Source organism: Cryptomeria japonica, chromosome 8 (assembly GCF_030272615.1).
Source record: "Cryptomeria japonica chromosome 8, Sugi_1.0, whole genome shotgun sequence".
NCBI classification, from domain to species: domain Eukaryota; kingdom Viridiplantae; phylum Streptophyta; class Pinopsida; order Cupressales; family Cupressaceae; genus Cryptomeria; species Cryptomeria japonica.
Genome location: NC_081412.1, coordinates 194,015,782 through 194,036,072, shown reverse-complemented (window position 1 = coordinate 194,036,072; position 20,291 = coordinate 194,015,782).

Sequence of the window (20,291 nt, the reverse complement as noted above, 5' to 3'; positions counted from 1 at the left end):
TCGTGCTCCCTCTAATCAAGCCATATACTGCGAATAAGGTTGCACCTGCTATGCAATAGGAACTACAGCACTATACGTTGCTACGTAATAAGATGCCCTACTACTCTGGAGAAGGACCTTCTGTCGTAGAGACTCTATCTCTGCTCTCGACTCTGCTCTCAAAGCCACAATCTAGCGATCACGCTTAGTCCTCACCTCGACCAGCTGTCAGTCTCGCTCCGCTAGTTGAGTCTGCGCCACTATCAACTGTGATTGCAGCTCTGCAAGACGTGCTCTCATCGACCTACCAGCATCCTGTCCATGCTCTCTTGCAGGTCCCCCATCTCCACCCCCATCTCCATTGCCACCACCACCTCCACTCTGCTCCTCTCTCCACTATCATACCTGTCTAGGAGCTACTCTCTCCTCCTCCGCCTCACCCACTCCCCTTAGGGATCCACCCTCACTCTTCTGCTACCTACCCTAAGTTGGTACCCTGTTGCTGCTCACACTCGGATCACCACTACCTTGTTGTGGAGCCTCAGCCCTCTGCCTCTGGCCCTGTCTCTGGCCCTATCCCTATGCTGGTGCAGGGACATCATCCTCAACATCCTCAATGTGAGGAGCTTTCTCACCCGGATCTATCAAACGTGGGAAAGGATGCTGCTGAAAGTAATCTTTGTACTGGGGCAATACCCCCACATCTGCTATATCATCCAAGTAATCCCACCTCAGGAGGTGTAAACCTATCAGCTCCTGCATAAACAAGGCATAAGATAGCCTAGGTGCCCAACCCTACCTCTCCTCGTCAGCATACCTAGCATATGCTATAAACTCCTATGAGATCCCCAAAGGCCAGCCATACTACCTCATCACTCATGAAATGATGAATCGCTGCACAATAGTCTGTGATCTCCCAATCAGTGGGCATGTGACAAACAGATCTCTCCGCATTGCCCGCCAGTCATCCCATGGCTCTAACCCTCTATATGGTCGCCATACGACAACTATCAAGTCATCGAGCTACCGTCTCTAGAAGTTTGTCTTGCCTAGATGGGGCTACGTGATATATCCAGCATATCTATAAATGATTAGCTGTCCTGGCTCCCTGTTGTCTATCACTATCGGCTGACACATGGGAAGGTGCTCCCAAGCCCATACCTGCAAAATATATACCCCAGTAGCCATGCTTCACCCCTCTCTGTAAACAATCTCATGCATCTCTCGATACATGTGGGCCAGTAAACAAGAACCCTAGCCAAGTCTCTAAGGGGACTCTATCAATCGCTCGAGCATTCGACCCCATCTGCTCTGAAAACCCTGCTGCCCTCAGTTTGACATCAAAAAGCACCCAATAAAACCTGCTAGGATACATGCTAAAGGATACTCCTCATTGTACCTACTCATTAGTATATCCCAACTCATAGAACGAATCAAGATATCAAGATCCCTGAATATGTTCCTCAGTGCATGCAGTCTAGGTAACAATGTGGTATCATAGTCCACCTTATCCCTAGCAAAAAGGATACGAAGGATCTTGTACACATCCTCGGGAGTGATGGTCAACTCCCCAATTGGAAAATGAAAGGTATTATGCTCTGAATGAAATCATTCTACCAACGCTATGAGCATCCCGCAGTTCACACGGATATCAGGTAACTGCATCAGGTGAGTAAAGCCACACATATCAACATGAGCCTGCTCAACCTCAGACAAATCATGAACTAAAGCCATCGTGGGTGGATATACACATCTAAAGAGCACAGGAGGTAAGCAAACCTACAACAATCCAACGATGAAACATCAGAAAACATTCCAAATAATCCTACAAGAGAAGTTAAACATCATGCAAATCCAACTAAGTCAAATGCCAAAGCAAAATTCCATGTTTACACTTTCAAAAATGGTCACTATTTTTCGAATGACAAAAAATAGTTAAACAAAATCTTGTACGAGTCAGGAATGGCTCTCGTACAAGAAAATAGCCTCAAACAACAAAGTTTTATATAACGCACAACAAAATGGTCTTTTAACCAACCTCTCGTATGACATAAGGGAGGGCTTCGTACGACAATTCTAATGGGTTTAAATGATAAAAGAAAATTTGCTAGTTTCTCGTATGAGACAGGATCCTGTCTCACTTGATAAACCGAGACACCCGACCCAAAACCCATCAAAAACGTGAAAAATAAACAAAAAATTTCAAAATTGGAAACATAAACAGGCTTAAGATCGATCACTTATCGTTGGCTCGTAGTTTCGGGGTCAATTATGTCTTCTCTGGCACTCAAATCGATGCTAACGAGTAGGGACCACCATTTTTCTTCGTAGAAGGCTTTTTGAATATTCAAACTTGGAGGGTTAAAATGAATTGAAAATGACACTTTTGTCCTATATATAGCCAAAAACCTAATTTTTCAACTTGCTCCGATGGATACGAAAATTGTACTCTTGGCTAATGTGCCTACTCTGATTCCATTTTCGAGATCGAAATCAAAAATCGAGATCATCTTGCTAGTCAATTTCATAATTTGGACCACTTAGCTCTCTTTTCATCAAATGCTTATCCTGTCTTCAAGTTGCGCTCAATTTCTCAACAATCAACGCTGAATATCAATTTCAATTCTACCAGTCAACTTTGCGATCAATTAAATCATTGCCAAATCTTCAATATTCTTCAAAATCAATTTGCGCTCAAATGACTACTCATCGCACAATTGCCTAAAATCAACTACCCTCGCTATCTTTTGATTTCACTCCCGAGGGGGCATACTTGTGACCTTATGACTTCACATTCTTCAAAATGTCGAGAAATTTTTCAAAATTTTCATCAAAAGTCAAGCAAAATCGTTTCAATTAAAATAAAATCAATTCTTATTGTTAAGGGGCATCTCAGCTTCATCACTTCACATCAAGTTGAGATCTCTTGATCATCTGAATCGAATCAATCGCTAGGGGCATATCAGTTTCGTCGCTTTAAATCAAGCTGCTATTTGACTTCATCTGAATTAATCTCTTAACGTTAATCAGTTTCATTGCTTCAAATCAAACTGATTATTCATTTAAACTCAATCAAAAGTTTAAAGAGTATCTTTGATAACACTCAATCTAAGCAGGTGTTCAGTATTCATTTCTTGATCAAGCTGAACAGTTTATCTTCATCGTGTCTTGATCAATCAAGTTCAAGATCGATATTTTTTTATCATCACTCACTGTATCTAAGTTCAATCAAGTTCTAAATCAGTACGATCTGCTTCTTGATCAATCAAGTTCAAGTTCGGTATCTTTGTTTTCTATCGTTCCTCAGTTCAATCAAGTTTGGGATCGGTATCACTTTAATCAAACTTCATTTAGTTTTGTCGCTCCGAATCAAGCTAACACCTTGCTTTCATCTAGTTCGTGATCAATCAAGTTAAGAACTGACATCTCCTAGACATCACACATTCTTTGAACCAACGCGCTGCTCGCACATTAATTCAAAAAGGGGCAAATGCAATACCCTAAAAATGGTCATCTAAACCATGGGCCCCTAATCTCGACAACATCACCAAGGTCCTAACCAAAAGGCAATTAAATCAATCTTGAGCACATAATTAATTCTTTAATTATCAAATATCACATGGCAAAATAAATTACCCAATATTAATTAAATATTTAATTAATTAATTGAATCATTCCAAGAATATTCATTTTGATCAATTATCCTATTTTAATTTATTAAATATCTTTGCATATTTAATTAATTAATAAATTTGCCATTCAATCATGCAAAAAAGAATTAATTTACTACAAAAAGAAGAATTTATTACAAAACAAAGAGTTTAATTGAAAATTAAATAGAAGAATTGAATTAAGAGAGAAATAAAAATTGAGATATTATTTCTTTTTCTAAATTGAGAATTTGAAATCAGAAAAGCAATTAATTGAATTATTAATTATTCTCTTAAATTGGAACTCAAAGCTTTTTAGAAAAAGAAGTTCAGTTGCATTAAAAAGACTCTTTTCTTGATTAAATTGAAGAATTATCTATTTTTATCACAAATGCATGGAATTGATTTATTATTGTTTTCCAATGCAACTTGGACTTCTAATTTGAATGCATTTCAATTGAACTATAATTGGAATCTATCTCAAGGTTAACTCAACCTAATTTCTCAATTGTTTCAATTAATCCTAAATTGAGCTTTTTCATCATCTCTCTGTAATTCTCTATAAATTCAGTCATCAGCTCTCATTCCAATTCACCCCGGAGATTTTTGAGAATACGTCATTATTATACTGATTTTGCTCTGGAGTCATTGATTGATTATTATTGCTTTTTTTTAAAGATTATTTGCGTCCATCTTACATCCATTACTGCTCGAAGTGATTTTTTGTTTGAATTATTCATCCATTTTTTACATCCATATAGGTTAATATCATATAGATTAAATCCTTCGTCTTGGTGTAGTCTAGTCACTGGTATTGCTTATAACAAACTGAGAGCAATCCTATACTCGCATCTTGTAGAAGGTAATGGGTCACTTTGCTATGGTTTATTTTTATTGATTATTGATTACTAACCATGCATATAATGACTTAATTGAAGTGTTGTGCTTGTAGTTACAGGTTCACTTTTTCACACACACAATAACCATGTCAACATGAGAGAAACCTAAGATACAAAACTAAGTAGAAAATGACATAAACTCCAAATATCTAATATGTAACATGTCATAAACTCATATAATTACTAGAGCCAAAAGAATCCATAAATCAGATCAACCTAATAACAAATAATCATATCAAAACTCCTCCAAACTTGATCCACTATGTAGTACTCTCAGCAAGCTTTTTGTCGACTATTCAAAGTCCACAATCAAACTTTGTATTCTCAAGTTATGACCTCTCAACTTCAAGCTAACATTTCACTACCCAAATATAAAAATATGGAAACATTGATCACACCACAACATAGTGCTACAACTCACCTTTCAAATGACAATAAGAAGTAAAAAATCTAACACTCCTAGCCCAAGTTATGCTCCATGGAAAAAAATAGCCTATTAGGCTATATTTTCCCAATATGCCATCAAAAATATTTTCCTTTTTTTATATAAAATTATGGGGTCCCAAAAGTAATCACATTATTAACCCGAACATATTTAATTTAATTCAAATATCAATTCAAAATATTTTGAAAGGGAAAAATTAAATAATTTGTAAGTTTTTTTTAAAGGAAAAAACATTATAAAATAAAGTGACAGAGAAATTTATTCTTTTGTTTTTTAAAATTATTTGTTGGGCTTTTTAATAATCCTCATGTCGATAGGACAATCCTCGAATGATGGGGACTATAGATCCTATTAGATGGGGCTAACAGTGGTAATAGCTAGTACCATTGTCGCTTCCAGCCTAAAGGGGCTCTACGTATGTAGCAGGATAACACAGGTACATGGGAAGGTAGGGGGCTAGAGAGGTGGTGGCCCCACGCCCTCCTCCCGCACCCAAAAATATTATAGTCTTTCTCATTTATCAAACAAACATTTAGAAATGATTCACATAGTAAAATTCTTTAATTTTTAAATTTTTGTTTGCCAGATTTTAATCCTTCAATGTGATAATTTTTTTTACATGTTTACAACAAGGACACCTTGGTTCGGTTGTACGAACGGATTAGGGCTAAATGTTTTTTTTTTTAACTTTTCCAAATATATAAAAATTTTATATCAATATTTATTTCTTGGCCAACCTAGATATAATGGTAAGTTCTATTTTTGTCTATGAGCTTATTTATGAAAACTACCCCCAAAACCCTCATTTAAATGCACATTTAAAGGAAACCTATTTGACCCATCATTTTGCTAACCCCAAACTTGCCAATAGCCCATCATAACAACAAAACCAAAACCCTTATATCTACAATAAACAAACTACAAAACCCTCATATCTTTCCATGTCAATCATTCTATCATGCTTTCCATAGATTCAACTCCTAGGGTTATGATAGCATAACAATGGCTTTGATACCAAATGAAGGAAAACATGTAGCCATAAAATGATAATTTCCATATAATACAATTGAGAAATCAATAAAATAATCACCAATAATTCATATGCAAAGAATAGACAACATACCTATAAAATATGACACAATATATACCCTGGGAAAACCCTCATAAGGGAAAAACCCAACCGCCAAAAGTATCTATCATCCATGTATTATCAAAAATACAAAATTACTTATATATCTATAAAATCTTTTGAAAATCAAGTCATCAATAAGAAATCCATGTAAATAAGCATGTAACCACACATCCCACTCCATGCTTCCAAAATCCACAAATGGTAACAGGGCAAACACAAACAACTATCCTTGTGGTATGTTTTTATAGGCATAAGCTTAACAAAATCACCAAATGCTATTACATAAAATCCATGTGCTACAAACCCATGTGCTATAACCATAGGCTACCTACCCCATTCACCCCACATCTAATATTGGGTACTTTATTAATTTACTTTCCCCAATATTAAATAATTATAATATAATATCCCAATGTCACAATATTGTTGGTATAAGACATTATTATGGTGATGCTTTGGTGAAGACTGATGATGTCTAGTGCATGATATTTATTAGAAGCTATCATTGATGGCAACTCATCCTATTGATCTTATTTGGTATGGAGTTTGGGATATCCGGATATCTTGAGTAAGTTTTGGTATAAGTCTGTCGATGATACTCAGTGTACAGTCTCGATGAGCATTTCTCATTTTCAGTGATGTATTTTTGGTTTCAATGATCTGAGTTAAGTTGATTGAGTATGAGAAGAAGATTATCATGCAATCCTATCCTCTAGTGTTGATTATTATACTTATTAGAAGGTCTGATATCTGGTAGAGCAGAAAAATAGGGTTATCTTCATAAATTGGTGGTGTATTGTGTGGACTAGATTCCTTGAGGTGATTTCGGTGGTTGTTGGTAAGTTCTAGGTAATTGGACTGACTTATGGGAAGTGTTTGATCATATATTTTGGATCTAGAATATGGTCTTGTGAAGATTTGATCCAACTTGAAGCTTCACGTTTCATATTTTGATATTTTGTGAAGTCAACTCTTGGGAGATCAATTTTGTTGGTGTGGATATATAAGATCAACTTGGATAATGTTTTTGGGTGATGTTATGATGCATGAGATGATTTTGAGAGCGATTTAGTGTAGTTTCATGTGTGCACCTTAAGTTTTGTTGATCCGATAATGAGTAGTAGAGCAGAATAGAGAAGTTTATCAGAACAACAAGAACAGATCACTTTGTGCCTAACCAGAACTGTTATTCGGCATAGTTAGATGCTTTTATTCAGTTCATTAGTCATTGTAATCATTTTTTATTAGCCTATAAAGAAGTGATCCTTCCTTCGGGTTGTAGCCCTTTTTTAATTGAGAAGTGATCTCTAGAAAGTGTGCCTGAATGCATGTAATATTGTTCTACTACTGGCCATAGTATAATAATATTGTGGGTAATCAATCCCACTGTGGTTTTTCCATTTCTGGGTTTCCACGTAAAAATATTGGTGTTATGGTTATGTGTTTATTTTCTTTGTGTTTCTGCATTATAGTTTCTGTTATTAGCATCTGGTGGATAAAAAATTAGATTAACAAATTTGTAAATACCGGAACACTGATTCACCCCCCTTCTCAGTATTCATTGATTACAATAATTGGTATCAGAGACTAGTTCCTCTGAGGAAGCCTAATAACTTGAGGAAGATTTAGAAGATTAAATCAATGGACTCTGGCTTGCAGAGACAACTTAGTGTGGCACTTGGAGATCTTGATGTAGCAATGAAGGAAAATAGTAGCCTGGAAAGAAATCTAAATGTTGCTGAAGACTTCATTAAAACCCTAAAAGATCAATTAAACACTTCTTGGGAAAAGAGAAAGGAGTTGTGGACAAGTTGAAGGAGAAAGAAGAGCAAAGTATTGAAAATTAGGACAAGATTGATGAATATGAGAAGATGGTCAGGGAGAATGCAGTTTTGAAGAATGAGATGCAATCTATTGTGATGAAGCTGATTAAGGAGATTAAAGACCGAAAGAAGAATGAAGAAAGGTTGACTCAATCCTTGAAGGAATGATCAGATAAATGTGGAAGAATAACCTATGAGAATGACCACTTGAATCTTGAGTTGATGCAAACAAAGAATGATGGGAAAAAACTTGAAAGATGGATCATAATTCTGAGAGATGAGCTGACTACTGCTAATGAATACAAAGAGAAGTTCAAAGCTAGGTCAACCCGATTCGATGAGATGTTGGATAGTCAGATATGTAGAAAAGACACAAGAGGACTTGGATATGAGAAAGAAGAATCATCCAGTTCTAGTCAAAGCAATCATTTGCAGCAGAACAAGAAACCTTTGGTAACATAGCCTAATGCCTATAAATTCAATGGTAAATGTTTTACTTACAATAGATTTGGTCATATGAAAAATCAATGTAGAAGTAGGATGAATAATGGGATGATGAATAATATGAAAAATGGTTCAACCTTTACCAGTCAATGTTTCATATACAACAACTTTTTTCATAAGTCAAATATGTGTAGAATGACGAACAATTTTCTAGAACAAGAGATGCTACACTTGTGGGATGTTTGGACATATATCTAGCCAATGCAGGATGAGACAAAATCAAATGAATTTTAGACCAATGTAGAGAAATGTCATTTGTCATGCATGCAACAAACATGGACATATTGTAAGACATTGCAGAAGCAAGAATGCACCGGTGAACAAGAACAAATCTGATGAGAAAGGCAAAGTTAAGGTAGATGAAATTAGAGATCAACATAAGAAGATGTAGGTACAAAAAGAAGATCAAAATGTGCAAAATGGCTCCCACCTGAATCCGGTGATGGAACCTCATCCGATAACTAGGGATTTTTGGCCTTAGGGGGAGTTTTTCATGCAGATCAATAGAACCCCCTCTTCAAAGATCTATAACCAGTTTCGCAAGGTTTCAGAAGATCTAGATCAAGCAGGCAGATAATATCTAGAAGATTTCATGGAGATTCAAGACTCTGGAAGGTGATTTCATGAAAAGTAAGATAACCAGAAGTTTTAAGGATGAGAATTTATTACAACACGAAATTAAGTTTTCAAAGGTTAAAAGGGCATTTCAAAAGTTCATTCTTCATAATGAGAATGTGAGAAAAGAGCAGAGAAATGGAGTGAAAGAGATTTGATAGCAAAAATTGAGCTTAAAGTGATCATTCAATGATTCCTTGCACCCAGTTGTGAATCAAGAGGTATTTATCTGTTCATGAGTTATCTTGTTAAACCCTAAATTCTTCATGGAATCTGCATCTAGTATTGGTACACCTCTGGTTGTTGAAATTTTTGATAGAGAAAGGTCCATTTTTAGAAGGCATCGTTTCAAATCTATTGAAGATGATCCGAAAGGAGCATTTTCTTCAGTCACGTACGACATTATTCATAATGAAGATATAAGGGCATACATTCACTATGATATTGAATAGCTTGGCACTGTGTACATTCTTACCCTTTATAACAAGCATATGGCAGATTGTCTGGGAAACTTGAAGTCAGAATACAAGATTCTTCACAACAAGGGTTTCGCACAGTTTATCCATTTTACAGTATTTGATGAAGCGGAATGGGTCTGGTACATTCTAAGTAGGGTTCATGATGAGTTCATCTGGCTGGAAAGACCACATAAGATTACAAAGAAGTTCATTCAAGCAGTCACATGCTTGAGTGCAACTGGTCAGATTCCAAGTCTGAGGAAAGTTTCAAATACCACTGTGGTAGTTGTTACCGGTTCCCAATATGACAACCAGTCGATGAAAATTAGTGATATAGTTGAGCATGATGTAATATTTGCCTCAATAGTCATGGGATATGAGGTATATCAATCAACCAGGTAGAACTCAGTCTTTGGTACTACCATATTCACTGCATATCAGATGCTCAAGGAGGATAAAAGGTGTGATCTTTGTTCCATACTCCTAAGTGAATTATTGAGAAACTTGAAGAAAATAAAGCAAGATAAGAAACATACCTTCAAGTTTGGATCCTTAATTGTGTTCTCAGCTCTATATTTCTTGAATGAGATCCCCATAATTGGTATAGTCCAATGGGCTTATGACAAACTGGTGGCTATTCAAATTAAAGAAGGATTGTTGGGTATAGGTGACAATGTGATGAGAATATCTGCCTTATGGGGCTATTTCAAGAACTTCCAAGCCTCTATGAAAAATAGAGGGAGAATTCCCAAAGAGAGAGTGGATAAATATGATAAGACTATCTATTTCATGGTTGACAAGGATTAGTGTCACATGGAGGCAGTTGAGCCCAGAACTGTGTGGATCATGCCCATGGGATATGAAGTTGATACTAGCATGCTTGATGCATATGCTCAACACATGTTGAGCCAACCGGTAGACCAGGAAGAAAAGAGATTTGGAACTTTCTAGGAGAAGGACCTAGACCTACACAAAAAGTTCACTAGGCCCGCAAGGAAAAGAAAGGTGAGGAAGGAGGTTGAGGAACTTGCTAAGAAAATGGGAATTACTAGAGAAGAAGTACAAAGAGAAAGGGATAAAAACATTTTGAAGGAGGAAGATATGGTGAAGCCACAAGCTAAACTAGCTCTTCCCAAGCAGTCCAAGGCCAAGCCCAACAAATCTGCACCTACCTCCAGTGTGCAGAATCTAGTACCTCCACCCAAGCCTAAACTAGTAGCATCTACCAGTGGAGTTGAGAAGAGGAAGAAGGAGAAATATACAAGGCAATATGTTGTAGCAAGAGAGGAAACAAATTTGGATGAAGAGGTGAGGGAAGTAAAGAAGTCTACCACCTATTCAAGTGTAGTCTAAAAACCTACATCGGGTGATGGTCCTCCTTCCAAGAAAGATAAGTCATAAGGAGATCCATTCGGGAAGGCTAGAGCCAACAATAAGAAGAAACCTGAGATAGATCAAGCTCCTAAGTCTAGTAAGCTTGAAGGCACATATGAAATTGTACCTCCTATGACTTTGCAACAGTTAATTGATGAGATTTTGAAAGATGGAAATTTGAAAAATGTTTCTATATATTATGAGAATTTTGAGGATAAAGATTGTAGGATTTGAGAAATACAAATCCACAGAACCCAAAAGAAACCTGCATGCAAGAAACCTGTCACAGAGAAAGAGAGAGAACGAATACAAGGGTTTTGGCTCTGACAAAGAGAAAAGATGTATTATCAGAGAAAAATGAATCAAGAATATGAATAATACAAGAGATCAATCCTTATAAAGGAGATCAACACCAAAAGGAAAACCTAACCCTAAGGTGAGAGCATTTAATAATTAAATATTAATTATTAAATGACTAATGTATGCATAAAGAGAAATCTTAAGAGGAGAGCAAAGTTAATTAATTACTTTACTCTAACACCCCCCCTTAAGATGAGCTACAATGCAGCTACAAATAATGCAGAAGAAAGAAAAGGAACTACAATGCAAAAGAGGGTCCCGGCAACAATGCCTGATGAGGTACCCGACTACAAGAAAATCTCTATAAAGCGGAGTAAAGGAGAAAACCCAGTGGGAAAAAACTCCTCTCCAAAAAGAGATAAAGAATCATGCTGAAAAGAAAACATGAAGGAAGGAAGGCCTCACTGAGACCCCCCAAGGACAACTTCCTTCACCCCAAGCATTGAGCGCAACTTAAGATAGCGCGGAGATGCCAAAGGTTTAGTGAAGATGTCTGCAACCTGCTCCTCTGTAGGAATATACTCCAAGATGAGAGAACCATCCTGAATCAACTGTCTGATGAAGTGCATGTGGATTTCAATGTGCTTTGTCTGTTGATGCTCCACTGGGTTGCGTGAAATGTGAATGGCACTCTGGCTGTCACACCAAAGAATAGTGGGACAACCTGGAGGAAACCCAAACTCTGTCATCGACTGTCGAAGCCATAAAACCTCCTGACTAGCTAACACTGCTGCATGGTACTCAGCCTCTGTAGATGATAATGCAATAGCAGATTGCTTCTTGCAAGACCATGTGATAAGACCAGAACCAAGGCAAAAAACGAAGCCAGAAGTAGACTTCCGATCATTGACATCACCAGCCCAATCGGAGTCAGTGAAGCCAATGATATGAGGGGATCCTGAAGAGTAGTGAATGCCATAATGTGTGGTGCCCCGAATATATCTCAAAATACGTTTGGCTGCTTGCCAATGGCTCTCATGAGGATCATGGGAGAACCGAGAGACAAGGCCAACCGCAAAGGAAAGATCAGGACGAGAATGTGTTAGGTACAACAGACTGCCAACCAACTGCCTGTATAAAGTGGGGTCTACTGAAGGTGTAGAGCAAGTGGAAGACAAAACAACACCTGACTGAAATGGAGTGGGGGCAGACTTGCAATCAAGCATGCCAAATCACTGAAGCATATCAAGAGCATACTTCTCCTAAAAAATGGAAATCCCATCCGAAGACTGAATAACCTGTAGACCCAGAAAGAAGTGCAAGAGACCAAGATCGGTCATCTCAAACTGCTCCATCAAAGCTCTCTGAACACTCTGAATCATGGAGGATGAGCTACCTGTAATGATGAGATCATCTACATATAGCACTAGAATCAAAAGATCACCCTCCTGACGCTGAATATAGACTGTGTGATCGGAATGACAACGTGTGAAGTGCGAGGAAAGCAAGAAGGAGTCCATCTTCTCATACCAAGCCCTGGGGGCTTGTTTGAGACCATACAATGAACGTCGAAGTCTGCAAACCAAAGAAGTGTCCTGCACAAAACCCTGAGGCTGCTCCATATAGATCTCCTCATGTAGGTATCCATGCAAGAAGGCACTCTTCACATCCATCTGAAACACTGTCCATCCCTATGAAGCTGCAAGTGAAAGTACCAGGCGTATAGAATTCATCTTGGTGACAGGAGCAAAGGTCTCAGAGTAGTCAATACCCTCTACCTGAGAAAACCCCTTCGCAACAAGACGGGCCTTATACTTATCAATAGAACCATCTACAGCATACTTGGTACGATACACCCACTTGCACCGAACCAACTTTCTTCCCTTAGGAAGAGGACAAAGATCCCAAGTATGATTCTTCATCAAAGAAGAATACTCCTCATCCATGGCCCTATCCCACTCTGGGTGTCTTGTCGCCTCTGAAAACTTTTGAGGATCATCTGAAAGGGTATGACTCAAAAGACTAGAACCAGATGTCTGAGCACGAGTGCGACGAGTATCTGAAGGATCACCTGCCAAAGAACCAGCTGCATCAACAGTATCACGGGCCCACTTCGGCAAAGACGGAGCAACTAGTGGTGGTGGAGATGGTGGATCATGATCTACATCATCCTCAAGAGATAAGTAATCCTCAAGAGATGAAGAGGAAGGAGTAGGCAATGAGGGAGAAGCTGGTGATGGAGAATCCATCTGAGGATAGCACTCATCAAACTGGACATCCCGCCGAAACAAGACCTCTCTGGAATCAGGATCAAACAACCTGTATGCCTTAACATCCTCACAGTAGCCAACAAATATGAGTGGTCGGCTCTTCCTCTCCATGGCTATCCGCTGAGCATCCGGAATAAATGCCCAAGCCTCACTACCAAAAACTCAGAATGTAGAAACATCAGGCTTGACATGGGTCCAAGCCTCCTCAGGAGTCATATGTTGTAATGCCTTATGGGGCATTCGATTCTGAATATAATTGGCACAATTGACTGCCTCAGCCCAAAATGAAGAACTCATAGCTCGAGACTGTATCATACAATTTGCCATCTCCTGTAAGGTTCTGTTCTTTCTCTCAGCAACACCATTCTGTTGAGGGGTATAAGGAACTGTAAACTGATGCTGTAAACCATGCTCAGTGCAAAAATCTCTGAAAGCCTGATTTACATACTCCCCCCCATTATCTGTGCGTATCCTCCTGATAGAAAGTCCAGATTGCTTCTCCACAAATGTCTTAAACTTCCTGAAAGAGTCAAAGACATCAGACTTGTACTTAAGAAAGTACACCCATGTACGTCTGGAGAAGTCATCAATAAAAGTGAGTACATAACGGGCCCCTGAAAAAGAAGGAGTTGGAAAGGACATAAGATCACTGTGTACCAACTCTAGGGCTGCCCTTGCACGAGAGGCTCGACCCTTAGGAAAAGGATCTCGATGATGTTTGCCAAGGACACAACCACGACATACACCATCTGTACAAGAAATCTGTGGAAGCCCAATCACAAGTGCCTGTGTACTCATCTGCTGTAGATATCTGTAATTGACATGACCAAAACGCTCATGCCAAAGCCTGCTCACTGAATCTGCATGTGCTATAATAGAGAAACCAACAGTGTCTGAACTCTCAAAGCCATCAAAACTATATAAGTGAGATGCAGAATCCACACTCCCAGTAGCCACAACCAAGTCAGGATCATGAAGATCTCGAATAACCACATCATGTGGAGAGAACTCAACTGTCTTACCAGAGCCAGAGTGGCAAATCTGATAAACGGATAGAAGGTTTGTCGAAATGTCAGGAACCAAAAGCACATCCTGAAGACAACCACCATCCAATGAAACAGTACCAGAACCCTGAACGGAATGTTGTGCTGAGTCACCAACTGCAATATGTCTAGTGCCTGTAGGAGCAAGAGCGGTGACCAAATCCTGTGTGTGTGTCATATGGTGAGAGGCACCAGAATCTAGAATCCAAGTGGACGCTGAGGACAATGCTCGTGCAGAAAGAGCATGACCTTTCCCTATGGGCTGTGAAGGAGGCTGTGGTGCACTGATATTATGCTGCTGCATGGCTTCCTCCAAAGCCTCTAAACGTTTCCAACACCTGGAAACGGGATGTCCTTCCTTGCCACAAAAACTGCAAGGATCACCTAATTTCTTCTTAGTCTTGGAGGAAGACTCACCAGACTTTGAAGATTTTCCCTGTTTAGAATTGAATTGTGGTTTTGAATCAGACTTAGGTGGTGGCTTGGAGGGATTCTCACTAGCCTCTGAATCTTTCTTAGGCTTCGGTTTCTGCTTCTGTTTTCCTTTGGAGGACTGGGCTACCAATGCTTGGTTCTGTGAACCTGAAAGTGAATCCAACTGCTTAAGCTTAGCTTGCTCACGAGTCAGACGATCACAAAAGACCTCAAAAGAAGGCATGACATGTCGAGCACCCAAGGCATCCATGGTGGAATAGAAGGTCGAAGAGAAGATCTGAAATGGACCCCGAAGCTTGGAGAGAATCAGGAAAATGCACTCTGTATCAGTCTTAGTCTTACCACAACCCTGCAAGATTGATCTTTGCTGTTTGAACTTCATCAGAAAGTCCTCAATAGAAGGAAATGAATCAGGTACCAAGGAAGTTAACTCTGCCTCAAGCTGCAAAGCTTTGAACTCGTTGACAGTACCAAAAAGTCCTTCAAACTTGATCCAAATGGCTCGAGGAGTGAGACAACCCTCAAGATGAAACTGAAGACTGTCGGAAATGTGTAAAACCATCAATCCCATAGCCTGATCCATATTGTTCCTGTGCTGCATAATCTCAAAAGGACGTGTCAACTGAGGCTGAACCTCATCCAAACAGGACCATAACCCTTTTGACTGGAGAAGAGTCATCATGCGACCCTTCCAAGTGTGGTAATTATGCGGTGTGAGAGATTCAATAGGTCTATCTGCCATCCTGTGAACTGTGCCTCAACTGTTCTGAATTTTTAATTATTATTAAGTGGTCTTTCAGAACTAGACAGAAGATGCAGAAGGGGGTTTGATTTTTTTTTGTATTGGTGTTTGTAAATTCTGGTTTTCTGATGTAAATAACAGAAAGCAAGAGAAAACACCCCCCCACAATGCAAAAAACTAATCCCCAGTACAAACTGAAAGCCAGAAAAAGATAGAAAGCAATAACGGGTTGAGACAAAATTTGGAGCACCTGAATAATTTTCTGATGAAATAGACTTTAGATCTGGAAAGAGCACAGAACCACCTTTCCGACGCCTATTTGCTTTCAAAAAACGAAGTCCGTATGCAAAAGATATGGCTCCTGGAGTGCAAAAAACTTGTTCTGACTTTGACTGGCAAAAAACACTACAAAACGGCAAAATCAGAAAAAATGTCCTGCATTAATTAGATCAGGCTCAGAACCAGCTTTCCAACGCCTATTCGTTTTCGAAAAACGGAGATCGGACGTCCAAGTTATGCCCGATTTTGTAAAACTGCTCCTAAAGGGCCCAAACAGGCCCCTAAGTCCTCAAGGGCTTAAAAAAATCAGCCCCTGGTCCTCTAGGCGACCAGGGGCGGGCGCAGGAGGCAGCGGCGCGTGGGCGGCACTGGGGCGGCGCGGCTGGCAGCGGGCGGCGCGCTGGCTGGGCGCGGGCGGGCTGGCGGCGGCGCGCAGGCTGCTGGCGGCGGGCGGGCTATGAGTGCTGTGCCGGCGGCACGGCGGAGGATACCGCCGGCGGCGGCGGTGGCTGGGCGGGGGGGTCCGCTTGGAAGCAGCGGCGCGCTGGCTAGACTGGCTGCGCGTTTTGTAATAAAAAACCTTGCGTTTTTTTATATTTTTTTTTGATTTCTTTTTAATATTTCCGCCTCGGTTTTCGTTCCCTAGGGCCGTACGGCCTTGGGGCAAAAAAAAATTTGCCTCCTGGTGCAACTGTGTCCAAATCGGACGAATTTTATATGGAAATAGGGGTTTTTGGGCGCTACGAGCTCAACGGTGAGGTCCGTTTGGGCTCAAAGTGCTCCGAAAAAAAAATACCCCCTATTCCAAAATAAAAAACAGAAGACAAACACAGATCTTATGCAACCAAAACCTGGATCTCAAAATCTTTCAAAAGTCTGAACAAGCTGCAGCAGATCCAGCTCTGATACCATGTAGGATTTGAGAAATACAAATCCACAGAACCCAAAAGAAACCTGCATGCAAGAAACCTGTCACAGAGAAAGAGAGAGAACGAATACAAGGGTTTTGGCTCTGACAAAGAGAAAAGATGTATTATCAGAGAAAAATGAATCAAGAATATGAATAATACAAGAGATCAATCCTTATAAAGGAGATCAACACCAAAAGGAAAACCTAACCCTAAGGTGAGAGCATTTAATAATTAAATATTAATTATTAAATGACTAATGTATGCATAAAGAGAAATCTTAAGAGGAGAGCAAAGTTAATTAATTACTTTACTCTAACAAAGATCAGCGAGCTATTGAAGAAGCAATTGTAGAATATATGGATAAATTTAGTAAGGTCTTGATAAAATTATCATTTATGATCCCCAAGAGCTTGTATGAGATTTTAGATGCAAGGAGATATACAACTTCACTTGAGGATGAGAGAATAAAAGAATATGTGCTAGTAAATCTATCTTCTGTTATTTCTAGAGATGAAATCACTTGGTTACTGAAACTTGCCAAAGATAGATTTTGAAGAAAGAGAAGGGTAAATAAACTTATGATAGGGAAGAAAGATGAGGTTATAAAGGAAACTGAAACAATTTTGAGATAGTTTTTGATTGATCAGAGAGTTGATATGAATCCAAAAGACTCTTCTCAAGAAAAATCTATTTCGGAAGAAGAGGCGGTAGTCTCTAAGCTAAGGATACCCCATCTATCCCAAATGTGCTTGCAGAAATTCTCGATGGACAATGAGATCCGTCATCTATAGATCTGGTTGGATAGGAAGCTCCAGTTGATGCCTTTGATAATCAAAAAGTCGATAACTCTGGTGATGCTACTCAGGATCCTCTAAAGATTGAGATCATTGTAGAGATGATAGCTGAGAAGTTAAGTGAAGTGGGAAAGACTAAATATAATGGCAAAGAGGGTGAAAAGGATATGAATTAAGTACTTGGGAAGGAGAAGGGTGAAGAGAAAACAAATGAAGCTCCGACAATCATGACAAAAGCCATTGTTCCTGATAAAGGAAAGAAGACTACAGTTGAGGATGATCTTTCTCATGGTTTGGTAGACTTAAGTACTATGTCCCATCTTCAAGGACTTAAATTGGCCACCCTTGTGCAAATAAAGGCCAATGAGGACTTACTCAAGTCCGCATCAGAAGAGAAAGAGGTGACATCTTTGGCAACTGCAGTTTTGGAGAAATTTTTTCCTAACTTTAAGCAGATTTCTAATGACTCGCCCTCTGGTAAGCTTAAGGATATGTTAAATAAAGTAGAATATGATTTTGTATCATCAGAAAAAGCCGCAGATATAAAGGTTTTGAATACATTCAATGAGATGAGGCTTCAAACCTATTTGAAAACAATTAAGTTTGATAAGTATGTTTTGAAGTCCGTAGTAAAAAGTGTAGAAGACTCATTAGATGAATGTTGCAAAATATTCAAATCATGTCTCTTTTTGCCCAAGTTTACTACAGATATTAATCAGAAGATAAGAGATCTTGAAGGAAACTAGTCAGTATTGGTCATTGATTTGCCCTTCATTCAATTTTTCCAAGTTCCCTTGAAGATGAAATAATGGATCTCACTAACAAAATAAAGGGCTTGAATAAGGAAAAAGAGACAGTGTTAAGTAGAGTGGGAGAATTGAGAAGTTTGATCACTCCCCGGATGGACACCTTACTTGGAGCTCAACAGGATGCACTTAGTGCTTTAAGTAAATCAGTGCCATCAGATCTCAAAGGCGTTGAAGTTCATGAATACATGTTTAGTGCTCTGATTAATGTTTTAGATTTTTTCCTAAGATGATGGAATGAGTACTTGAAATCCTTGAAGGTCACTTATGCACACATTTTTAAATTCATGTAAATTATTGCATTCATTTGTATATAAGTTTTGGCAGATTCCTATTATTTGCCATTGATGTCAAAGGATGAGAGAGTTGGGAGAGAGAAGTGAAAACTGAGGCTCATTCTTAGGGAGAGTCAGTTGAATGTACAGATTTTAGATTGTTGGATTGCTTGTAGTATTTGGAGTTTTGGAACTTATCATTTTTCACAGTGTTGCCATTAATGCCAAAGGGGGAGATTGTTGGCATAAGACACTATTCCAATGATGCTCTGGTGAATATTGATGATGTTTAGCGCATGATATTTCTTAGGAGTTGTCATTGATGGCAACTCAGCCAATTGATCTTATCCAATATGGAGTTTGGGATATATAGATGTCTTGAGTAAGTTCTGGTATAAGTCTATCGATGATACTTAGTGTATAGTCTCAGTGAGCATTTCTCATTTCTGGTGATGTGTATTTGGTTCAATGATTTGATTTAAGTTGATTGAGTATGAGAAGCATATTATCATGCAATCCTATCCATCGATGTTGAGTCTTATGCTTATTAGAAGGTCTGGTGTCCAATAAAGCAGCAAAACAGGGTTATCTTCATAAATTGGTGGTGTAACGTGTGGACTAGATTCCTTGAGGTGATTTTGGTGGTTGTTGGTAAGTCTAAGGTAATTGGACTGACTTATGGGAATTTTTTGATCATATGTTTTGGATCTGAAATATGGTCCTATGAAGATATGAGCCGACTTGAAGCTACACATTTCATATTTTGATATTTTGTGAAGCTGACTCGTGGGAGATCAATTTGGTTAGTGCGGATATATAAGATCAACTTGGATAATGTTTTTGGGTGATGTTATGATGTGTGAGATTATTTTGGGAGCGATTGAGTGCATTTTTACATGCGTACCTTAAGTTTTGTTGATCCAGTAATCAGTAACAGAGTAGATTAGAGCAGTTTATCAGAACAACAACAATAGATCACTTTGTGCCTAATCATAATTGTTATTTGGCATAGTTAGATTCTTTTCTTTAGTTCATTACTCATTGTAATCATTTTGTATTAGCCTATAAGGAACTCAGCCTTCCTTCGTGTTCCAGCCCTTTTGTAATTGAGTAGTGAGCTCTAGGAAATGTGCCTAAATGCATGTGCATTCCCCTCATGTAATATTGTTCTACTACTGGCCATAGTATAATAATGTTGTGGGTTATCAATCCCACCATGGTTTTTTCATTTCTGGGTTTCCACGTAAAAATATTGGTGTTATGGTTATGCACTTATTTGCTTTGTGTTTCTACATTATAGTTTTTGTTATTAGCATCCAGTGGATAAAGAATCAGATTAACAAATTTGCAAATACTAGAACACTGATTCACCCTCCCCTCTTAGTGTTCATTGATTCCAACAAATACAATAATCAAGTGGCCTTGAGAATATTCCAGAATAATCTCTACATTTTACATGTCCATGTGCAATTCACATAGTACATAAAATATTACAATTATAAATATTATTATGCAAAGTGTACAACACCTACTATTTTCCCAACAATCACCTACACA